A 23137-nucleotide genomic window follows, 5' to 3' on the forward strand; every position below is an offset into this window, starting at 1 on the left:
TGGAGATAAATGGTAGTGATAGCCGCACAATGTGAATGTACTTAATCGTACAGTTCTGTGGTATTAAAAACTGTTAAAATGGTACATTTTATGTTATTTATAGCTTACCGTAATTTTTTTGTTGTTTTTTGGTTTTTGGTTTGTTTTTTTTGAGACAGTCTCGCTCTGTCGCCCAGGCTGGAGTGCAGTGGTGCAATCTCGGCTCACTGCAACCTCCGCCTCCCGGGTTCAAGCGATTCTCCTGCCTCAGCCTCCCAAGTAGCTGGGAACACAGGCGCATGCCACCATGCCTGGTTAATTTTTTGTATTTTTAGTAGTGACAGGGTTTCACCTTGTTAACCAGGGTGGTCTCAATCTCCTGACCTCATGATCCGCCCACCTCGGCCTCCCGAAGTGCTGGGATTACAGGCATGAGCCACTGCACCCGCCCAGGTTACCATAATTTTTTTAAAGCAAGCACAGAAAGAAAAGGAATTGTTCTGTGAATCTATGCAGTAATCATTTAGAAAATATGGAAATTAAAGGCAGAGAGTTACATTTAATAAATGTCTACTTCAGCCAGGCACGGTGGCTCACGCCTGTAATTCCAGCACCTTGGGAGGCTGAGGTGGGCAGATCATGAGCTCGGGAGTGCAAGACCAGCCTGGCCAACATGGTGAAACCGAATCTCTACTAAAGATACAAAAATTTAGCTGGGTGTGGTGGCGTGCACCTGTAATCCCAGCTACTTGGGAGGCTGAGGTAGGAGAGTCGCTTGAACCCAGGAGGTGGAGGTTGCAGTGAGCCAAGATGGTGCCATTGCACTCCAGCCTGGGAGACACGGCGAGACTCCATCTCAAAATAAATAAATAAATATCTACTTAAAATGTGAAATCTGATAAGTTATAAACAAACTAAAAACTTGCTATAAAAAATGAGCAAAAAACTTGAATAGATTTTTCACCAAATATATATGTGTATATATGTATGTGGCTAATAAGCACAAGAAACGATACTAACTTTTTTTTTTTTGTTTTTCATCACCCAGGCCTGAGTGCAGTGGCACAATCTCGGCTAACTGCAATCTCCATCTCTAGGGTTCAAGCAATTCTCCTGCCTCAGCCTCCTGAGTAGCTGAGACTACAGGCACGCACCACCACGCCCAGCTAATTTTTTGTATTTTTAGTACAGACCAGGTTTCACCATATTGGCCAGGCTAGTCTCGAACTCCTGACATCGTGATCTGCCTACCTTGGCCTCCCAAAGTGCTGGGATTACAGGCGTGAGCCACTGCGCCCAGCTGTTACTAACATATAGTAATTAGGGAAATGTAAATCAAAATTACAATGAGAGGCCGGGCGCGGTGGCTCAAGCCTGTAATCCCAGCACTTTGGGAGGCCGAGGCGGGTGGATCACGAGGTCAGGAGATCGAGACTATCCTGGCTAACATGGTGAAACCCCGTCTCTACTAAAAATACAAAAAACTAGCCGGGCGTGGTGGCGGGCGCCTGTAGTCTCAGCTACTTGGGAGGCTGAGGTGGCAGAATGGCGTGAACCCGGGAGGCGGAGCTTGCAGTGAGCCGAGATCACGCCACTGCACTCCAGCCTGGGAGACACAGCGAGACTCCGTCTCAAAAAAAAAAAAAAAAAAAATTACAATGAGAGGCCGGGCGCGGTGGCTCAAGCCTGTAATCCCAGCACTTTGGGAGGCCGAGACGGGCAGATCACGAGGTCAGGAGATCGAGACCATCCTGGCTAATACGGTGAAACCCCGTCTCTACTAAAAAATACATACAAACTAGCTGGACGAGGTGGTGGGCGCCTGTAGTCCCAGCTACTCGGGAGGCTGAGGCAGGAGAATGGCGTGAACCCGGGAGGCGGAGCTTGCAGTGAGCTGAGATCGGGCCACTGCACTCCAGCCTGGGCGGCAGAGCGAGACTCCGTCTCAAAAAAAAAAAAAAAAAAAAAATTTACAATGAGAGACCACTTCACACCCATTAGGTTGGCTATAACTAAAAATAAAAATAAGGCTGGGTGTAGTGGCTCACCTGTGATCCCAGCACTTTAGGAGGCTGAGGACAGATCACTTGAGCCAAGGAGTTTGAGACCACCCTAGGCAACACGGTGAAACCCCATCACCGCCAAAAACACAAAAAATCAGCCAGGTGTGGTAGCACATGTCTGTAGTCCCAGCTACTCAGGAGGCTAAGCTGGGAGAATAGCTTGAGCCTGGGAGGCAGAGGCTGCAGTGAGCCGAGATCACACCACTGAACTCCAGCCTAGGCTACAGAGTGAGACCTTGTCTCAAATAAATAAATAAGGTTGGGCGCAGTGACTCATGCCTGTAATCCCAGCACTGGAGGAGGCCAAGGTGAGTGGATCACCTGAGGTCAAGAGTTCAAGACCATCCTGGCCAACATGGTGAAACCCCGTCTCTATTAAAAATACAAAAAATCGGTCGGGTGTGGTGGCATGCGCCTGTAATCCCAGCTACTTGGGAGGCTGAGGCAGGAGAACTGCTTGAACCCGGGAGGCAAAGGTTGCAGTGAGCCAAGATCACGCCATTGCACTCCAGCCTGGGCAATAAGAGCAAAACTCCATCTCAATAAATAAACAAACAAATAAATAAATAAATAAATAACAAATGTTGCTGAGGGCATGGAGAAATTAGGCCAGGCGCAGTGGCCTGCACTTCGAGAGGCTGAGGCAGGTGGATAATTTGAGGTCAGAAGTTCGAGACTAGCCTGATCAACATGATGAAACCCCACCTCTACTAAAAATACAAAGAATTAGCCAGGCAGCTGGGTGTGCTCACTCACATCTGTAATCCCAGCACTTTGAGAGGCCAAGGCAGGCAGATCACAAGGTCAGGAGTTCGAGACTAGCCTGGCCAACATACTGAAACCCCATCTCTACTAAAAATACAAAAATTAGCCAGGCATGGTGGCACGTACCTGTAGTCCTAGCTACTCAGGAGGCTGAGGCAGGGGAGCTGCTTAAACCCAGGAGGCGGAGATTGAAGGGAACCAAGACCACGCCATGCACTCCAGTCTGGGCTACAGAGTGAGACTCCGTCTCAAAAAAAAAAAAAAAAAAGGCCAGGCATGGTGGCGTGCGCCTGTTAGCTACTCAGGAATCTGAGGCACAAGAATCACTCGAAGCTGGAAGGTGGAGGTTGTAGTGAGCTGAGATCACACCACTGCACTCCAGGGCAACAGAGCATGACTCTGTCTCAGAAAAAAAAAAAGGATGAAATTAGAACCCTCTACACTGCTGGTGGGAGTGTAATTTGGTACACCCAGGGTTGAAAACAATTTGGCAGTTCCTTTAAAAATAAAAGGTAAAAGAAATACTGCACAACCCAGGTACATATCCAAAACAACTGAAAAAAGGTATTCAAACAAAAACTTGTACATCAGTGTTCATAGCAGCACTATTCACAATGCCAAAAGATGGAAAAACCAAAATGTCTAAGAATAGGTAAATATAGTATAGCCACACAATGAAATATTATTCAGCCATTAAAAAAATGAAGTACTGGCTGGGCATAGTGGCTCACACCTATAATCCCAGCACTTTGGGAGGCCAAGGCGGGTGGACCACAAGGTTAGGAGTTCGAGACCAGCCTGGCCAGCATAGTGAAACCCCGTCTCTAATAAAAATACAAAAAACTAGCCGGGTGTTGTGGCAGGCACCTGTAATCCCAGCTATTCGGGAGGCTGAGGCAGGAGAATCGCTTGAACCCGGGAGGCAGAGGTTGCAATGAGCCGAGATGGAGCCATTGCCCTCCAGCCAGAGCAACAATGCAAGACTCCGTCTCAAAAAAAAAAAAAAAAAAAAGTACTTTTGAGATTACTTATCCCAGAGGATATATTTTTAAAATGAAGTACTTACACATGCTACAACATGGATGAACCCAGAAAACATAAAGCTAAATTAAAGAAATATACACAAAAAGTCACATATTATATGACTCCACTTCTGTGAAATACAAAGAATGAGTAAACCCACACAGAAAGAAATCAGATTAGTGTTTTGCAGGAGTTTCAGGGAGGGAGGAGCAGAGAGTAACTGCTTAATAGGTATGAAGTTTTGGCCAAGTGCGGTGACTCACACTTGTAATCCCAACACTTTGGGAGGCCAAGGTGGGCAGATCACCTGAGGTCAGGAGTTCAAGACCAGCCTGGCCAACATGGTGAAACCTCGCCTCTACTAAAAACACAAAACTTAGCCAGGTTAGGTGGCGGGCACCTGTAATCCCGGCAACTTGGGAGGCTGAGGCAGGAAAATTGTTTGAACCTGGGAGGCAGAAGATGCAGTGAGCTGAGATCGTGCCACTGAGAATAAATAAATAAATAAATAAATAAATAAATAAATAAATAAAGTTTCCTTTGGGATGATGAAAGTATTTTGGAGAGAGTTTATGGTTGTACAACATTGAAAATGTACCAAATGCCACTAAATCGTGCACTTTACAATGGTTAATTTTCTGTTATATAAATTTTACCTCAGTAAATAAGAGGATGCTCTGATAGCATCTTACAAAAGCAATTACCCAAACATGAAGTATTTTACCACTTATCACCTCCCAATTAAAACAAAATACACTGAATTTTTTTTTTTCTTTTTGAGACGGAGTCTCTGTCGCCAGGCTGGAGTGCAGTGGCGCAATCCCGGCTCACTGCAACCTCTGACTCCCCAGTTCAAGTGATTCTCCTGCCTCAGCCTCCTGAGTACCTAGGATTACAGGCATACACCACCACGTCCAGCTGATTTTTATATTTTTAGTAGAGCCGGGGTTTCACCATGTTGGCCAGGATGCTTTCGATCTCCTGATCTCGTGATCCACCAGCTTCGGTCTCCCAAAGTGCTGGGATTACAGGCGTGAGCTATAGTGCTTGGCCTGAAATATTTATTAAACTGTCATTTATTTATTTTGTTGGTTGGTTTGTTGGTTGGTTTCAGAGACAGGGTTTTGCCCTGTCACTCAGGATGGAGTGCAGTGGCATGATCAGATCTCACTGCAGCCTCAAAGTCCTGGGCTCAAGCAATCCCCTTGCCTCAGTCTCTTGAGTAGCTGAGACTACCAGCTTGTGCCATGACACCCAGCTAATTTTTTTAATTTTTTATAGAGACAGAGTCTTGCTATGTTGCCCAAGCTGGTCTTGAACTCCTGGCCTCAAGTGATCCTCCATAAGCCACCACACTCGGCTTAAACTGTCTTAAGACTTAGAGAGGAAAAAGTGGTATTACAGTAAGCTTCTTGGGCATGATTTACTCACAGACTATTTACTCCAAAATCTAAAAGACACTTTTTAAAAGCGGGATGAGGTGACTCTTCTAATTTAGTCAGCATGAGCAAGAACAAACAAAACCTATAAACTCAACTATTGAAAGTTACTTCGAACTTTATACTGAAAAAGTACTATACAAAAATTTCCATTGGTTATTCCTCATGGTCACTTTTACAAGATGGTTTGTTCCCAACCAGCTAAATGACTTCCCTCGTTACCCACTGTATGCACTATTTCCCTTCCGACAGTGACATCCCCTTGCTCTCTGTCAAGTAGGATTAAAACTTTTCAGACTCAAGTCTTTTCCTTTTTCTCATGGCTCTCCAGATATTATTAGCTGTTTCTTCAAGAGGCTTTAGAGGCAGAGATTCTTAAGCTTCACATCCTGGCTCCACCATATACCAGCAGTGTGAACTTCAGAAGTAACCTTCCTTTCTCTGCATCATTTGCTGATCTGCAAAACTGTATTCATAGCCACACTTCAGTGGCTCGCTGTGAGAATAAAATGCATTTAACATACCACTTGTTATGTAAACTCGAAATAAATTGCTATCGCTATTATTATGTTTTCTCACTACTACTTCCCTAGAACAGGCCTTTACTGCTGCTAGATTACGTCCACTAGATTATGTCTGCATTTCCTCAACCAGCCCACTCCATTCATGTCTTTTAGTAATCCAAAGTATTGTGCAGATCACCATCAGATATACCTTGAATACATACAAATACCTCCTGTTACTCTCTAGCTTAAGAACCTTTAATGTGGTGATGACCATCTCATGTCATCCAGGGACAAAGCAACCCTTGTTTATCCCAGCTTGGCTCTTGGTCTGTGCCCATGGCTGGTTCGTGCCTTGGATACATGGAAAATAAGTAAATGATTAAAAAATAAAAATTAAAAATCTTCTATGGATCCCTGCTTACTAGCACATCAAATCTAATTTACTCTGTCTAACTTTCATTATCCTCTCTTAACAGCAGTTTCCAAACTTTCAGTGTACATCAGAATCATCTGGCATGCTTGTTAAAATACAGATTGCTGTCCAGAGTTCCCAGTTCAGTAGGTATGGGAGCAGGGCCTTAAAATCTGCATTTATAATAAATTTCCAGGAGACGCAGTTGCTGCTGCTGCTAGTCAAGAAACCACATTTTGAAAAGCACTCTTCTATCGTGACCAGCCTGACCAACATGAAGAAACCCCATTCCTACTAAAAATACAAAATCAGCCGGGCGTAGTGGCGCATGCCTGTAATCCCAGCTACTTGGGAGGCCAAGGCAGGAGAATCGCTTGAACCTGGGAGGCGGAGGTTGTGGTGAGCTGAGATTGTGCCATTGCACTCCAGCCTGGGCAACAAGAGCGAAACTTCGTCTCACACACACAAAAAAAAGACAGAAAGAAAAGTACTCTTCTAAAATAGACCCCATTCTGCCTCTGTAGGCTTATTTCTCCTTCCTCCCCACCTAGCACACACTGCTTTGACCGGATCAATCTTTTCATAGACTGTGGCCAATTCTCCCACCCTGCACTGGCCTAGCACACTTTCTTGCTTTTCCAAATCAAACCCAGCCTTTAAGCCTGTAATTCTTAACACTGCCTGCACATTACAAACATCTGGGAAAGCTTTTAAAAACTGCAGGTGCACCTCACCCAAGATTCTGATTCATCTGATTTTTGATTAAGTTTTCCCAAGTGATTCTAATGAGCAGTCAGAGTTGAGATCCACTACTTAAACTTTAATCTCCTTCCTCTCAGAATTGTGAATACTCACTGGATTTTCTCCCCTGTAAATTACTGTAATGTTGACAGATTAGATCAAGTTTTTGCTTCATTACATATCTGTGTTATTCTCTACCTTTCATTGTAAGTCTTGTTTCTTTCAACTTGAAACTGAAGATATAGACTATATATCTTCTATACATTAGTCTATATCTTCAATTTCTATATTACTACAGCTCTAGCATGGTGATGAATACACAGTAGAAACTGATTATTTCTTCACTGATTGTGAGTTTAAATTAGAATTCAGAGCCTTAAAATATTTTTTGGCGTATTATTTTAACAAAGACTGAAAATATTTCTAATCTATTGAATTCAGCAAATTATATTTTTCTTTTTAAATATGGTTCTGCAACAAACTCATTTTGTTAGGTGAGTCATTTAGCCCCCTCCTTCCCCAATAAATAAACTGGAAAGAAAAATAGTAATGTATAAAAATGCTTTAAAAAATAATAAAATGAATAATAGCATTGTAAGTGGCTTCACAGTTGCTTCCTTAGAGCAAATGGCCTTTTCTAAATCCATTAAAGACTGTTTCAAAACAGTTAAAACAGAATCAAAGTACATATATTAAAAGATGCTGAAACTCTGAATAGTTCTATGATTTGTTTTCTCAACAGATGTGCATCCTTCAAGCCCTGAATTCACCAGATGCATATTAAATTAATCTGTACTTTTAGTTTTTACATAACACTCTACTCTAGTTTTATAAATACACCACATGAAAGTAGAATTCTATTGTTACTTTACGGCATTAAATATTAACAGATTATCTCCACTGTGCAAAGCATACATTAAGATTCATTTTAATGCAGCCAAATGTGTGCTCATTAAATATAGGCTATAATAACTTCACCATTATTTTTAAATTGGCTGATTTCTACCTGGAATGTGAAACATAACAAATTTACTTATAAAAATCCAGTGACACCTGGTACCTGAAAGAAACACACACATTTAAATTGTAAGAAACACTTAATTTAAGTCCACTTAAACCTCCTGGAAAATTTACTTCTTACAAATCCATAATTTGTTCACTAACTGCAATGAAAAAATTAGCACAGTTATATCAGAAATAAGACTACACTGGGAGTCAGGAGGCCTGAATTCCAGTGTGACTCATTAATTAGCTGTACAATCTTGAGCAAGTCACTTAGCCTCTCTGCACTTAAGTAGTCTCAGCTGTAAAATGAAAGGGTCTAACTAGACCATCTCCATATTTTCTTTTAGCTTTATGATTTCATAATCTATGAAACTCAAGAAACACAGCATTAACCAGATGGATCCCATTAAAGACAAAGTGAGCTTTCATAGTGATTGATTTGGAGATAATGTATCTCTGGAGAATCTAAGTGCTTTCACACAGACAGTTCCTTGAGTTGACTTATTTAACTAGGTGAAAAAGCAAACAAAACTCACCAAAGAGTTATTAAACATTTCTTGCATCATACCCTAGATGACCAGAATATTTAGATGTCATGATACCAATTAAGGTTAAAATGTTTTAGAAAATAGAAGCTGTTCTAGAAATACAGGACAGGACAGTTATAAAACCAAGTGAAAGAAGATTCTAGCTAACAATTCGTACTTAGGCTACATCAGAATAAAATGTCTCAGGACAGCATTCTATTGCTTTTAGAATCAAGATTCTCAGCCTGAGTCAGAATTGAAAATATTCAGGAAAGTACAGCAGTACCCATGGAAGCGCTTCCTACTCAGTTTTTGCCAGCTCAAGCTTCTGGATAGTTTTCAACAAGTGTAATAAGCAGCAGCAAACACTAGAGAGGGTGATCAAAAATCTGTATAGTTGAAATCCTTCACTACAATAAAACCCAAGTGGCAAAGGCTCTTATCCTTAGTGAGAGCCTGAAAATTCTGCATTTAGGCCGGGTGCGGTGGCTCACGCCTGTAATCCCAGCACTTTGGGAGGCCGAGGCGGGCGGATCACGAAGTCAGGAGATCAAGACCATCCTGGCTAACACGGTGAAACCCCGTCTCTACTAAAAACGTACAAAAAATTAGCCGGGCGTGGTGGCAGGCGCCAGTAGTCCCAGCTACTCGGGAGGCTGAGGCAGGAGAACGGCGTGATCCCGGGAGGCGGAGCCTGCAGTGAGCCAAGATCGTGCCACTGCACTCCAGCCTGGGCCACAGAGAGAGACTCTGTCTCAAAAAAAAAAAAAAAAGAAAAATTCTGCATTTAAATCTCCTATCAAGCCCCTTTACAACCTGAAACTGTCACATGACTGTGCCACATTTAGCTCATACTTCCTAATACTCTAATACATGTATGAAATAATTAAGCACTTGTCAATTAAGACCTAATGACCTAAAATCAATCTTCTTGAAAGGGAAAACCACACTCTGAACGATGCTTCTAATTACATTCGAGAACGTTAGGAAACTCTCATTTAAAAACAACTCCCACAAATTATTTCATTTGGTTTAGTTTATTTAAGAACATCCTGGTGGGGCACGGTGGCTCACCCCTGTAATCCTAGCACTTTGGGAGGCCGAGGTGGGCAGATCATGAGGTCAGGAGATCAAGACCATCCTGGCTAACACGATGAAACCCCATCTCTACCAAAAATACAAAAAATTAGCCAGGCGCGGTGGCGGGCGCCTGTAGTCCCAGCTAGCCGGGAGGCTGAGGCAGAAGAATGGAGTGAACCTGGGAGGCGGAGCTTGCAGTGAGCCGAGATCGCGCCACTGCACTCGAGCCTGGGCGACAGAGCAAGATTCCGTCTCAAATAAATAAATAAATAAATAGAACATCCTTATTAACCCTTGTAGAATAGAAAAAAAAACTTTTTTTTTTTTTTTAAATGGAGTCTCGCTCTGTTGCTAGGTTGGAGTGCAGTGGTGCGATCTCGGCTCACAGCAACCTCCTACTCCCTGGTTAAGCAATTCTCCTGCCTCAGCCTCCCGAGTAGCTAGGACTACAGGCACATGCCACGACGCCCAGCTAATTTTTGTATTTTTAGTAGAGACAGGGTTTCACCTTGTTGGCCAGGACGGTCTTGATCTCCTGACTTTGTGATCCACCCGCCTAGGCCTCCCAAAGTGCTGGGATTACAGGCGTGAGCCACAGCACCCAGCAGAAAAAAATCTGTATAAACCAATTGGTCATGACTGGATGCAGTGGCTCACACTTACAATCCCAGCACTTTTGGAGGCCAAGGTGGGCAGATCACTTGAGCCCAGGAATTCAAGACCAGCCTGGGCAATATAGTGAGACCTCATCTCTGTTTTTTTTTTTTTTTTTTTCTAACTAAAAAATAAATTAAAAAAAAATAATTGGTCACCCATGTGCATGCATATACACATATTCCTTACGCCTTTCAAAAAAAAAAAAACCTTAAAACTAAATGTAAAATACAAAACTATAAAAAAAATTCTTGAATATAAATAGGAGAAAACCTAAGTGACCCTGGGTTTGGAAATGAGTTTTTATTTTATTTATTTGTTTATTTTGGGACATAGGTTGGCTCTTTTTGCCCAAACTGGAGTACAATGGTGCGATCTCGGCTCACTGCAAATTCTGCCTCCCAGGTTCAAGTGATTCTCCTGCCTCAGGCTCCTGAGTAGCTGGGAGTACAGGCGCACACCACCACACTCGGCAAATTTTTGTATTTTTAGTAGAGATGGGGATTCACCATGTTGGCCATGCTGGTCTTGAATCCCTGACCTCAGGTGATCGGCCTGCCCTGGCCCCCTAAAGTGCTGAGATTACAGGCGTGAGCCACCACACCTGGCTGCAAATGAGTTTTTAGATATAACACTAAAAGCACTAACAATGAAAGAGAAGATGTTAACTTGGACCTTATTAAAATTAAAAACTTTTGCACTATGAAAGGTACTATTAAGAGAATAAAAAGACAAGCCATAGACTGGAAAAAATATTTGCAAAAAATATATCTGATAAGGGATTTGTATCCACAATATACAATGACCACTTAAAACTCAACAAGAAGGCCGGGCGCGGTGGCTCAAGCCTGTAATCCCAGCACTTTGGGAGGCCGAGACGGGCGGATCACGAGGTCGGGAGATCGAGACCATCCTGGCTAACATGGTGAAACCCCGTCTCTACTAAAAAATACAAAAAACTAGCCGGGCGAGGTGGCGGGCGCCTGTAGTCCCAGCTACTGGGGAGGCTGAGGCAGGAGAATGGCGTAAACCTGGGAGGCGGAGCTTGCAGTGAGCTGAGATCCGGCCACTGCACTCCAGCCTGGGCGGCAGAGCGAGACTCCGTCTCCAAAAAAAAAAAAAAAACTCAACAAGAAGCAAACAACCTTATTTTAAAATGGGCAAAAGACCTGAACAGATACCTCATCCAAAAAGATATAGAAATGTCAAATAAACATATGAAAAGATGCCCAACATCTTAGAGAACTGCAAATTAAAACGAGATACTACTATATATATATGAGATAATGAGTAAAATCCAAAAAAAGAAAAAAATGACAATATCAAATGCTAGTGAGGATGTGAAACAACAGGAACTCTCATGATTCATTACTGGTGGGAATGCAAAATGGTATACCCCTTTGGAAAACAGTTTGACAATTTCTTACCAAATTAAATAGTCTTATACGATCCAACAACCACACTCCTGGGTATTTACTCAAAAGAGCTGAAAACTTTTAATGATAGAAAAACCTACACATGTATGTTTATACCAGCTTTATTCATCATTATCAAAAACTAGAAGTAACCAAGATGTCCTTCGAACGGTGAAGGGATCAACAAATTGTGGTATATCTATATAACAGAAAATTATTCAGCAATACCAACTAGGCATGGTGGCGTGCACCTGTAGTCCAAGGTACTCGGGAGGCTGAAGCAGGAGGATCGCTCGAGCCTAAGAATTCAAGGCCAGCCTGGTCAAAATAGCAACACCCCGTCAAAAAAAAAAAAAAAGAAAGAAAGAAAGAAGAGAGAGAGAAAGAGAAGACAGAGAGAGAGGGAGGAAGGAAGGAAGGAAGGAAGGAAGGGAGGGAGGGAGGGAGGGAGGGAGGGAGGGAGGAAGGAAGGAAGGAAGGAAGGAAGGAAGGAAGGAAGGAAGGAAGGAAGGAAGGAAGGGGAAAGAAAAGAAAAGAAAAATTATCCTGCAATAAAAAGAAATGAGCAGGCCGGGCGCGGTGGCTCAAGCCTGTAATCCCAGCACTTTGGGAGGCCGAGGCGGGCGGATCACAAGGTCAGGAGATCGAGACCACAGTGAAACCCCGTCTCTACTAAAAATACAAAAAATTAGCCGGGCGCAGTGGCGGGCGCCTGTAGTCCTAGCTACTCAGGAGGCTGAGGCAGGAGAATGGCGTGAACCCAGGAGGCGGAGCTTGCAGTGAGCCGAGATCGCGCCACTGCACTCCAGCCTGGGCAACAGCGTGAGACTCCATCTCAAAAAAAAAAAAAAAAAAAAAAAAAGAAATGAGCTATGAAGCCACAAAAAGCAAGAAGAGGCTGGGCACAGTGGCTCATGCCTGTAATCGCAGCACTTTAGGAGGCCGAGGCAGGCAGATCACGAGGTCAGGAGATCGAGACCATCTTGGCCAACGTCGTGAAACCCCGTCTCTACTAAAATACAAAAAATTAGTCAGGAGTGGTGGCGAGTGCCTGTAATCCCAGCTACTTGGGAAGCTGAGGCAGAGGAATCGCTTGAACCTGGGAGGCAGAGGTTGCAGTGAGCTGAGATCGTTCTACTGTACTCCAGCCTGGTGACAGAGCAAGACTCCATGTAAGAAAAAAAAAAAAAAAAGACATGAAGGACATTCAATGCATATTGCTAAGTGGGGGAAAAAAAAAGTCTTAAAAAGCTCTATGTTATATGATTCTAACTGTATGACATTTTGGAAAAGACAATACTACAGAGACAGTAAAATGGTCAGTGTCTGCCAGTAATTCAGGGAGGAGAGGAGGGATGTAAAGCACACAGGATTTTTAGGGTGATGAAACTATGTGTAGGAAACTGTGACGGTGGATACATGTCATTATGCATTTGTCAAAACCCACAAAATGTACAATGCAAAGAGTGAACCTTACTGTAAACCAGATGCTATAGTTAATAATAACGTATCAACATTATTTCATTAATTGAAACAAATGAACCACACTAATGCAAGATGTTAATAATAGGGGAAACTGGGGGATGGAGGAGAGAAGCACAGTGAACTCTATGTACTATCTGCTCTATTATTCCAGAAATCTAAAAGTATTCTAAAAAAAATTAATGATAAAAACACAATAAGGCAGACACGATCTCAAATAGTAAATACTGCCACTGTAGACTACAAAAATTCTAGCAAAGTGAAAACGAAATTAAGAGATTTTAATCTCCTTGCCTTTTCCTGGTATTGGTCATTTCTCTCTGCTCACCAGCACCCACATCAGAGAGTGACCTCTAGGAAATAGAAAAGAACTCCAGCTGGGAAGTGGCTTGATCACAGTTGTGGTTAGCAATTTATCCTGAAGCTAAAATGAGATCCGGTGATTATCATGGACACTCAAACACCAAAAAGAAAAAAAAAAAAAAAAGGAAAAAAATTCACATCATTCATTATGGCCAACAGAGAAATTAAAGTGTATTTTAAAATTTATTGGCCAGGCACAGTGGCTCACACCTGTAATCCCAGCACTTTGGGAGGCCGAGGCGGGTGGATCACCTGAGGTCAGGAGTTCGAGACCAGCCTGGCCAACGTGGTGAAACCCCGTCTCTACTAAAAATACAAAAAATTAGATAGGTGTGGTGGTGGGCACCTGTAATCCCAGCTACTCAGGAGGCTGAGGCGGGAGGATTGCCTGAACTCGGGATGTGGAGGTTGCAGTGAGCCGAGATCGCACCACTGCACTCCTGCCTGGGCAACAAGAGCGAAACTCCACCTCAAAAAAAAAAAAAAGTATCAAGAGAGAAGTAAATGTATAACTTTCATTCAGAAAGTCCTAAATGCCCCTTTTTCTAGGCTAAGGAGTTAGAATGTATAAGCAGCAGAAATCCACTGGGATCTAATGGTACTGTTCCCTGGCAAATTTATGTAGCATTTTGATGGAGACATCAAACTGCAGCTCTCTGACAGACTTACCCAGTACCCAGGCTTCTCCCCTTTGGTGGCAAGGGCAATGGCTACCTGTTCATCTGACATCTTTGGGAAAGGCAAAAACTAAGAGAATATCCCTCTTCTCAGTATTTCCACACTTCTAACGTGATGGGTGAGAGATTATTAAGGAATAATTGCCACCCCTAGCACCCCAACCCCCACTATAACTACACTCCCCACTTGGAGCTTCCAGGTGAGGGACAGACTACATTATAGTGTGGGGACAGTCCATCTGTCTTTCTGCCTCATCAGAACATTCCTGCTGCAGACAAAGCATGGCTTCTCTTCTATCCAGATGGCTCTCTCTTTAGGCCATTTCTGGGATACCACGCTAGTGCTATTTCACAGTTTCTGAGAGATGATTGAGTCTTTCTGGTCTGCTAAGTTAAGGTTATAACTTCAGCAAGTTTGGTCTTTTACAGCTTGGTAACCCAAAAGCCTGCCCTCAGAATTAAGATCCAAAATGAACCTAGCATGGTGGTTAGCACCTGTAATCCCAGCTACTCAGGTGACTGAGGTGGAAGGATCACTCGAGCTCAGGAGTTCCAAGGCCAGCCTGAGCAACACACTGAGACCCTCGTCCCTAAAAATTAAAAAAAAAAAAAAAAAAAAAAAAAAAATTAAAAATTAAAAAAATCCCAAATGAAAAGTGCCAACTATGTGCACACATTTAGATGAAAACTAAGCGGCCGGGCACGGTGGCTCAAGCCTGTAATCCCAGCACTTTGGGAGGCCGAGACGGGCGGATCACGAGGTCAGGAGATCGAGACCATCCTGGCTAACACAGTGAAACCCCGCCTCTACTAAAAATACAAAAAAAAAAACTTAGCCGGGCGAGGTGGCAGGCGCCTGTAGTCCCAGCTACTCGGGAGGCTGAGGCAGGAGAATGGCGTGAACCAGGGAGGCGGAGCTTGCAGTGAGCTGAGATCCGGCCACTGCACTCCAGCCTGGGTGACAGAGCGAGACTCCGTCTCAAAAAAAAAAAAAAAAAAAAAAAAAAGAAAACTAAGCAACTGGCACAGAGGTAAGATAAAATCCACTACTGAGAGAGTAAATTTAAGTAAGCTTATTTTAAGTTAAAAATCCTCAGAAGAAGCTTCTCTTCTGGTTTTAAGACATCAAGTGAATAAAGCTTTAATCTAAAATATCTTTTTATCAATTTTTTAAGCAATTTCCATCAACAAGTGGACTATGTTAAACACTACTTACAAAAATGGTTTATCAAGTGAACAGTGAGAATTAAAGATGCATGAAGCTACCATTCATATAGTTTGAAATAACAATTAACTTTAAACAATATCTGTCATCATCCTGTATAACTCAATATAAAAATGCAAGATCTTTGGTTACATGTTCACTGATAGAGCTGATATTATATAACCTAAATCTACTGAGGATTTTTATTTTTACAAAATAATCTGATGAACACAAAGCCATAAAACATAAAAGGGGTTGGAAGAGAAGGAATCTGAAACAGATGGCATCTAAGTTTTTTTTCCTGAGTCCATCTTGAACACAATCCCAATAATGTCAAAATCCAATTTTGCTCTCCAAATAAGTAATCTCCAAAACTTAAAATGGTAATTCTGAAGTAAATTCATTCTTTTTTTTTTTCCTCCCAGCTTCTCAGAGCTTCTATATTGGGCAGAAATGAGTAAAGACGAGTTAGCTGTTAAAAAGAGAAAAACTATCATTCCACAAATTCAAAAGTTCTTTCAGGAAAATACACTTACCTAAAACCACTGAAGCAGTTTCTATCAATATGTAGTATTAAAATCTATGACACCAGCCTTTTTTTCCTTACAATGATTATTTATCCTTATTAGAGACTAAATCACAGCTCCATAAAAGAAATGTGCTTTAAAATAAAAATAAGCTCTGGAAGAATACTCATTTGGTTTGAGTAAAAAGAAAGCACTGCCTGGACTTTTTAATAACATTTTCACAGTAATTCACTCCTGATTTTATAGCACCAATAAATTTAGCTGCATTTTGTTCATTATCTAATTCTAGTATATGGTACATATATAAACCTTTCTAATCTTTCCTAAAACTTTCTGAGGTCATCCAAGAGAGAGATAATAAACAAAGGTTTAGTCATTTTCAGATTTCCTGACAAGCAAATTCCCTAACTGAAAACTAACTGCAAAGATCCTTGGAATGGCCACAGACTTTGAGAGGAAGTGGTCATTGAGAAATCTCTAACCGTCTCTATTCATTGCACACAATTAAAATAGAATTTTTTACTCTAGCAGCTAGTACCCTATCTCTTATATCAAAATTAATAGATTATTGGGCCAGGCACAGTGGCTCATGCCTGTAGTCCCAGCACTTTGGGAGGCCGAGGCGGGTCGATCACTTGAGGCCAGGAGTTCGAGACCAGCGTAGTCAAAATGGCAAAACCCCATCTCCACTAAAAATACAAAAATTAGCTGGGTATGGTGGCGCACACCTGTAATCCCAGTAAATCAGGAGACTGAGGCAGGAGGGGTGCTTGAACCTGGGGGGCAGAGGCTGCACTAAGCTAAGATCACACCACTGCACTCCAGCCTGGGCAACAGAGACTCCATCTCAAATACAAAAAAGATTTTTAAAAATATTAATACAGTATTAAAGTTTGAGAAGACGACAGGGGAAAAAGTGAGAGTTTCTGAGAGCTTTACCAAAGCATACGATCTCAACTTCAAGATTTAAAGGATGGGCCGGGCGCGGTGGCTCACGCCTGTAATCCCTGCACTTTGGGAGGCCGAGGTGGGCGGATCACAAGGTCAGGAGATCGAGACCATCCTGGCTAACACGGTGAAACCCCGTCTCTACTAAAATACAAAAAATTAGCCGGGCGCGGTGGCGGGCGCCTGTAGTCCCAGCTACTCGGGAGGCTGAGGCAGGAGAATGGCGCGAACCCGGGAGGCAGAGCTTGCAGTGAGCCGAGATGGTGCCACTGCACTCCAGCCTGGGCGACAGAGTGAAGACTCCGCATCAAAAAAAAAAAAAAAAAAGATTTAAAGGATGATAAAAAATGATACAAGAAAACACAGCAGGCCGGGCACAGTAGTTCACACCTGTAATCCCAGCACCTTGGAAGGCCGAGGTGGGTGGATCACCTGAGGTCACGAGTTCGAGAGCAGCAAGGCCAACATGGTGAACACCATCTCTACTAAAAGTACAAAAATTAGCCAGCGTGGTGGCACATGCCTGTAGTTCCAGCTTACTCAGGAGGCTGAGGCAGTAGAATTGCTTAAACCCAGGAGGTGGAGGTTGCAGTAAGCCAAGATAGTGCCACTGCACTCCAGCATGGGTGACAGAGCAAGACTCCATCTCAAAAAAAATAAAAAATAAAAATAAAAAATAAAACACAGCAAAAAACTTAGATATATACAGATCTTACACTCTCAGAAGAGCCAGTTAGAAAGCTGAATAACCGGCCGGGCGCGGTGGCTCAAGCCTGTAATCCCAGCACTTTGGGAGGCCGAGATGGGCGGATCACGAGGTCAGGAGATCGAGACCATCCTGGCTAACACGGTGAAACCCCGTCTCTACTAAGAAATACAAAAAATAGCCGGGCGAGGTGGCAGCGCCTGTAGTCCCAGCTACTCGGGAGGCTGAGGCCGGAGAATGGCGTGAACCCGGGAGGCGGAGCTTGCAGTGAGCTGAGATCCGGCCACTGCACTCCAGCCTGGGCTACAGAGCGAGACTCCGTCTCAAAAAAAAAAAAAAAAAAAAAAGAAAGCTGAATAACCTTACCAAAACTCTGTAACTATCACAAAACATAATTTCAACTCTTCTTTTTTCTTTTTTTTTGAGATGGAGTTTTGCTCTTGCCCAGGATGGAGTGAACGGCGCAATCTCGGCTCACCGCAACCTCCGCCTCCCGGGTTCAAGTGATTCTCTTGCCTCAGCCTCCCGAGTAGCTGGGATTACAGGCATGCGCCATCACGCCTGACTAATTTTGTATTTTTAGTAGAGATGGGATTTCTCCATGTTGCTCAGGCTGGTCTCGAACTCCTGACCTCAGGTGATCCGCCCGCCTCGGCCTCCCAAGGTGCTGGGATTACAGGCATGAGCCACCGGGCCCGGCCTAATTTCAACTCTTTATAAAAGAGATACGGGGAAGAAATATACTTGAAAATTCCTCAGGGCTGTGTGTGTTGGTTCATGCCTGTAATCCCAGCACTTTGGGAAGCCAAAGCTGGCGGATCACTTGAGGTTAGGAGTCCGAGACCTGCCTGGCCAACATGGTGAAACCCCTTCTCTACTAAAAACACAAAAATTAGCTGGACATGGTGGCGCACACCTGTAGTCCCAGCTACTTGGAAGGCTGAGGTGGGAGAACTGCTTGAACCTAGCAGGCGGAGGCTGCAGTGAGCAGGATTGCGCCACTGCACTCCAGCCTGGGCACTGCACTCCAGCCTGGGCAACAGAGTAAGACTCTGCCTAAAAGAAAAGAAAAGAAAATTTCTCACAAATGTACACAAAACCTATGAACTTCTCAAAAAAGGTCATACTGAATTACAAACTTTGTATTCTCACAAACATCTATTATTACAGCAAGTTATTTGATTTTTGTCCTCTGAGTATAAATTACATTTGAAAATTACTAACTATAAGTCACCTCAAAAAGCAAACTACATTAGCTGAAAATCTGACATATAATAGATGACACATAACTATATTATTTTAAATCCACAAAACAAATGAGTATAAAGACTTCGGCCAGGCACGGTGGCTCATGCCTGTAATCCCAGCACTTTGGGAGGCCGAGGCAGGTGGATCATGAGATCAGGAGATCGATACCATCCTGGCTAACACGGTAACACCCCGTCTCTACTAAAAATACAAAAAAATTAGCCGGGTGTGGTGGCATGTGCCTGTAATCCCAGCTACTCCGGAGGTTGAGGCAGAAGAATCGCTTAAACCCGGGGGGTAGAGGTTTCAGTGAGCCGAAATCATGCCCCTGCACTCCAGCCTGGGTGAGAGTGAGACTCCGTTCCAAAAAAAAAAAGAAAAAGACTTCATGGGCTGGGTGAGGTGGTTCACACCTGTAATCTTAACACTTTGGAAGGGTGACACAGGAGGATTACTTGAGCCCAGGGGTTTGAGGTTGCAGTGAGTATAATTGCCCCAGTGTACTCATTCTGGCCTAAGTGACAGAGAAAGACCTTGTCACTAAAAATAAATAAAAAACAGACTTCATGTTTCTTGGATTTATTTCCATATTGTAATAAGGAATGATTTAAAGGCAGAAATTCATTCAATTTTCATTTATTTTCTGAATATTATATAAGTTTTTCTAGTAGTGTAAATCTAATTGAAATGAGAGATGCTGCTGCTGCTGCTGCCTAAGATGATGATGATGATTTTCACCTTAAAATTACAAGTAGGCCGGGCACAGTGGCTCACACCTGTAATCCCAGCACTTCAGGAGGCTGAGTCGGGTGGATTACAAGGTCAGGAGTTCAAGATCAACCAACACGGTGAAACCCTGTCTCTACTAAAAATACAAAAAAATTAGCTCGGCATAGTGGCAGGCGCCTGTAATCCCAGCTACTCAGGAAGCTGAGGCAGGAGAATCACTTGAATCCTGGAGGCTGAGGTTGCAGTGAGCCGAGATCGCGCCACTGCACTCCAGCCTGGGTGACAGAGCAAGACTGCTTCTCAAACAAACAAACAAAAAAAGTACTTTCTATTTTACACCCCAGTCTTAATTCTCTTTAAAGAGACATGTGATGTTAAGATTTGCATATATTACTTTTTCATGTATTCTGTGTTAATCTATACTATAAACACCAATATGGTGTAGCTGAGAAAAACCTATAAAATATATTTTGCTCGTTTCAATAAATGCGTCACATTCTACTTTATTATTTTGAATTTTAAGAAACTACTGATAATTGAATTTCATGCTACTTATGATCAATTTCGAGAAGACACTGAAAGTCCTATTGTATACGTTTTTTTGAAGTATTATCCAGTTGCCTTCCTATCTCAAACCTCGTTTGACAAAACTGGGCTGCCTTGACTGTGTATGGTTAATGATGATAATTTATCTTGTAATTCAAAGGTGGTTCCGTTTAAAATGGGTGGTTACTTATAACACAGGTAAGAATTTTAACTCATATTACTTATGAGGAAACGGAAGCTCTGGTAGGTTCGTTCCATGACTTGCCCAAGATCAGTAACTAGCAACTGGCATAGTCTAGGTTCAACCCAAGATTTATCTGCCTGAAAGCCAATACTTCCACTTGACCACAATTATCTCCTTAAAAGATTAAGACACAGGCTCAACAGCAGAATATTCATTTTCTCTCTGAAAATTCACATATCTATTCTGAGACATCACTACACAGCACCTAGCATTCAGTCATTGATTGAAACAAAAATGAAGAGGATCTTTCTACTTCATTTAAATTAGGGCAGGTTTACTGGCAGGTAAGAAAGAGGTTGGAAAAGCCTTGCCTCAACATGTCTTACCTAGACCTCTAATACATCTATATGGTTTCCTCAGTCCCTTTTTAAAAAATAAACACGTACAACTACTACACAAGGTTACACCTGGACTAGCCTATTGTTAAGTGCTTTTCAGAATTCAACTTTTCTAAGGTAATTTACACCGGAATTAATATCGAGCTGGGAGACTTGGTTGAATATGTCATTCAGGCACTTTCCAAACATCTTAAGTATAATTTAGGGGCAACAAACCCAGTTTCACTCTCTTTTACAATGTGATGCCTGCCCACTTGGGGGACACTGCTCCTGTAGGACGTGGGGGCGAGGGAACAGTAAAGGAAGAAGTGGGGGAAGCGCACGGAAGTTGGGTAGAGGGAGGTCTCATTACCCACTCTTGTGCCCTAGCTCCGCAAGGGCGGCTCCCCGCGGTGCCCTGCCGACTCAGAACCCCCACAACCCTGGAAGTCCAGCTCTGTCCCAGCGGAGTGGGTAGGGAAAGAGAGCAATGGAACCACGGGATTGCCCCAGCCACCCTGACGAGATCTGTGCCCTCCTTTTGGCTCCCGGAGGATGCTCCCCCTTTCAGAGTAAGCCCTCCAGGTGGCAAACTCCCGGTCCACAACGGCCGAAGTCGGCTTTCTCGGAAGGGGCGCCTCCTCCGCCTACCTCTACCCCGCTAACCGAAACTCTCCACCCGCCGTGTCCCTCAGCCCCTCCATTCCGCCCCCGCAACCCTCCACAGACACAAACGCCAGACTGCGCCCCACCCGGGATCCCGGCGTCCCCCACCCACACCCAGGAAAGGGCCCCCCACCAATCCCCTCAGACACACACACACACGCTCAGACTTCAGCCTACAGAACCCCGTCGAAGTCGGCGCAGGTACCTGATCCAGCAGTGCTGCAAGGCGCAAATGAGGCGGGCCCGGTCCCCTCCCCGAGGCGCGGAGGGCTTCTCTACCCACCCGCAGCGGTGGTTTCTCTCTTTCCCAGGAGCGGGAGGGAGGGGAGAAGGCGGAGGGGAGGGGGAAGGCTAGGAGCCGAGGGGCGGCTGGAGCCGAACCGGAACCACTAGCGTGGCCCCGCCCTCGTCCCGGAGCCGCAGAGTACCCTGGCGCGCCTAATAGGAGAAACCTTGCGCAGGCAGCGATAAACTGACACCATCACTTCCGGGTTATCCCCACGGCTGCCCCCTCCTTAGCAACCGCGTGGGGTTGCTAAGCGGAAGTGCCTTCAAAGCAACCCACCCCCATTTCTTCTGGGACTACCAGATATATCGGGAGCACTCAGCTCTCCTTTGGCAACACGCTCTTACCTTCTGCCCAAGATCTTAGACCGAGTACACGCTTCGCTGCCAGAGGCACGAAACCCATCCCGCTTTTCCCTTCAACTGTACTCCTCCACCAAGCCCCCCATCTCTATATACTCCTGCTCCCTCCCACCCTCAATCCCGTGGCTGACCCAGTGGCTGTACGTAAGGCTCCTCTCTCAGGTGCCTCGAGGGAATTGTTTTCTAACGGTTTAGCAAGCATCTCCCTCTTGTGGATTTTTAATTGTGTTTCAACCAGATTTTTAAAATTTCCTTCAATGTTGTGAAAGCTTTTTCATGCACTTAGTTCTCCTGTGACAGCCCATGAAGACGAATGGTTAGAAAAATGTTTGTCTTCACCTATATTTTGTAAGAGCTGCACGTGTTTGTGTAAGGTCTGGAATTAACCTAGCCAAATGGAAGAGGCAAAAAAGATTCAATGTAACTCGACACTTACTTTAATCCTTAAAACAGAGAGTAGGGCACATGTTCTCAGGACTTCTTGAGACTGCGCCTCGGGAAAAGGAAAACAAAACAAAACAAAACAGAAAACAAAGAAAAAGGCTAAAGGGAGCCCATAATCAAGTTCGGGAAGGAAGAAGACTAATCCTCCACTCAAAACTCAAAATAGGCCGGGCGCAGTGACTCACACCTGTAATTCCAACACTTTGGGAAGCCCCGGCGGGCGGATCACGATGTCAGGAGATGGAGACCATCCTGGCCGACATGGTGAAACCCCGTCTCTACTAAAATACAAAAAATTGGCCGGGGGTGGTGGCGCGGGCCTGTAGTCCCAGTTACACGGGAGGATGAGGCAGGGGAATTGCTTGAACCCGGGAGGCGGAGATTGCAGTGAGCCAAGATTGTGCTATTGCACTCCAATGGCACTCCAGCCTGGCGACAGAGCGAGACTCCGTCCCAAAAATAATAAATAAATAAATAAATAAATAAATATACAAAAATTAACCGGGTGTGGTGGCGTATGCCTGTAGTCCCAGCTACTCGGGAGGCTGAGGCAGGAGAATCGCTGGAACCCGGGAGGCGGAGGTTGCAGCGAGCCAAGATCGCGCCACTGCACTCCAGCCTGGCGACAGAGCTAGACTCCGTCTCAAAAAAAAGAAAAAAAAAATTCTCAAAATAAACTTTCATACCGACACTATGGATAAGAAAAGAGACCTCATTTATTGTGTCTGGGTGATTTGGGGTTTGAAAACATTTGAATTGGTTGAGGTAAAAGTCAACAA

General features: G+C 43.8%; 1 protein-coding gene and 1 non-coding gene across 10 annotated transcripts in view; one reads left to right on the plus strand and one right to left on the minus strand.

Moving 5' to 3' along the window:
- Window positions 1–21657, minus strand: part of CSNK1G1 (casein kinase 1 gamma 1) — a 224109-nt gene extending 202452 nt beyond the window's left edge. For all 9 annotated transcript variants that reach the window (XM_077939568.1, XM_077939566.1, XM_077939567.1 and 6 more), the window contains exon 1: window positions 21472–21657. The gene's annotated coding sequence lies outside the window, so the exon portion shown is untranslated. The remainder of the gene's footprint in view (window positions 1–21471) is intronic.
- LOC114680012 (small nucleolar RNA SNORA48) lies at window positions 6007–6139 on the plus strand. The gene has a single exon (XR_003732089.1). It is a non-coding gene; the product is annotated as a small nucleolar RNA SNORA48 (small nucleolar RNA).
- Window positions 21658–23137: the final 1480 nt, after the last annotated feature.

This window comes from Macaca mulatta, chromosome 7 (genome assembly GCF_049350105.2).
Source record: "Macaca mulatta isolate MMU2019108-1 chromosome 7, T2T-MMU8v2.0, whole genome shotgun sequence".
Lineage (NCBI taxonomy): Eukaryota > Metazoa > Chordata > Mammalia > Primates > Cercopithecidae > Macaca > Macaca mulatta.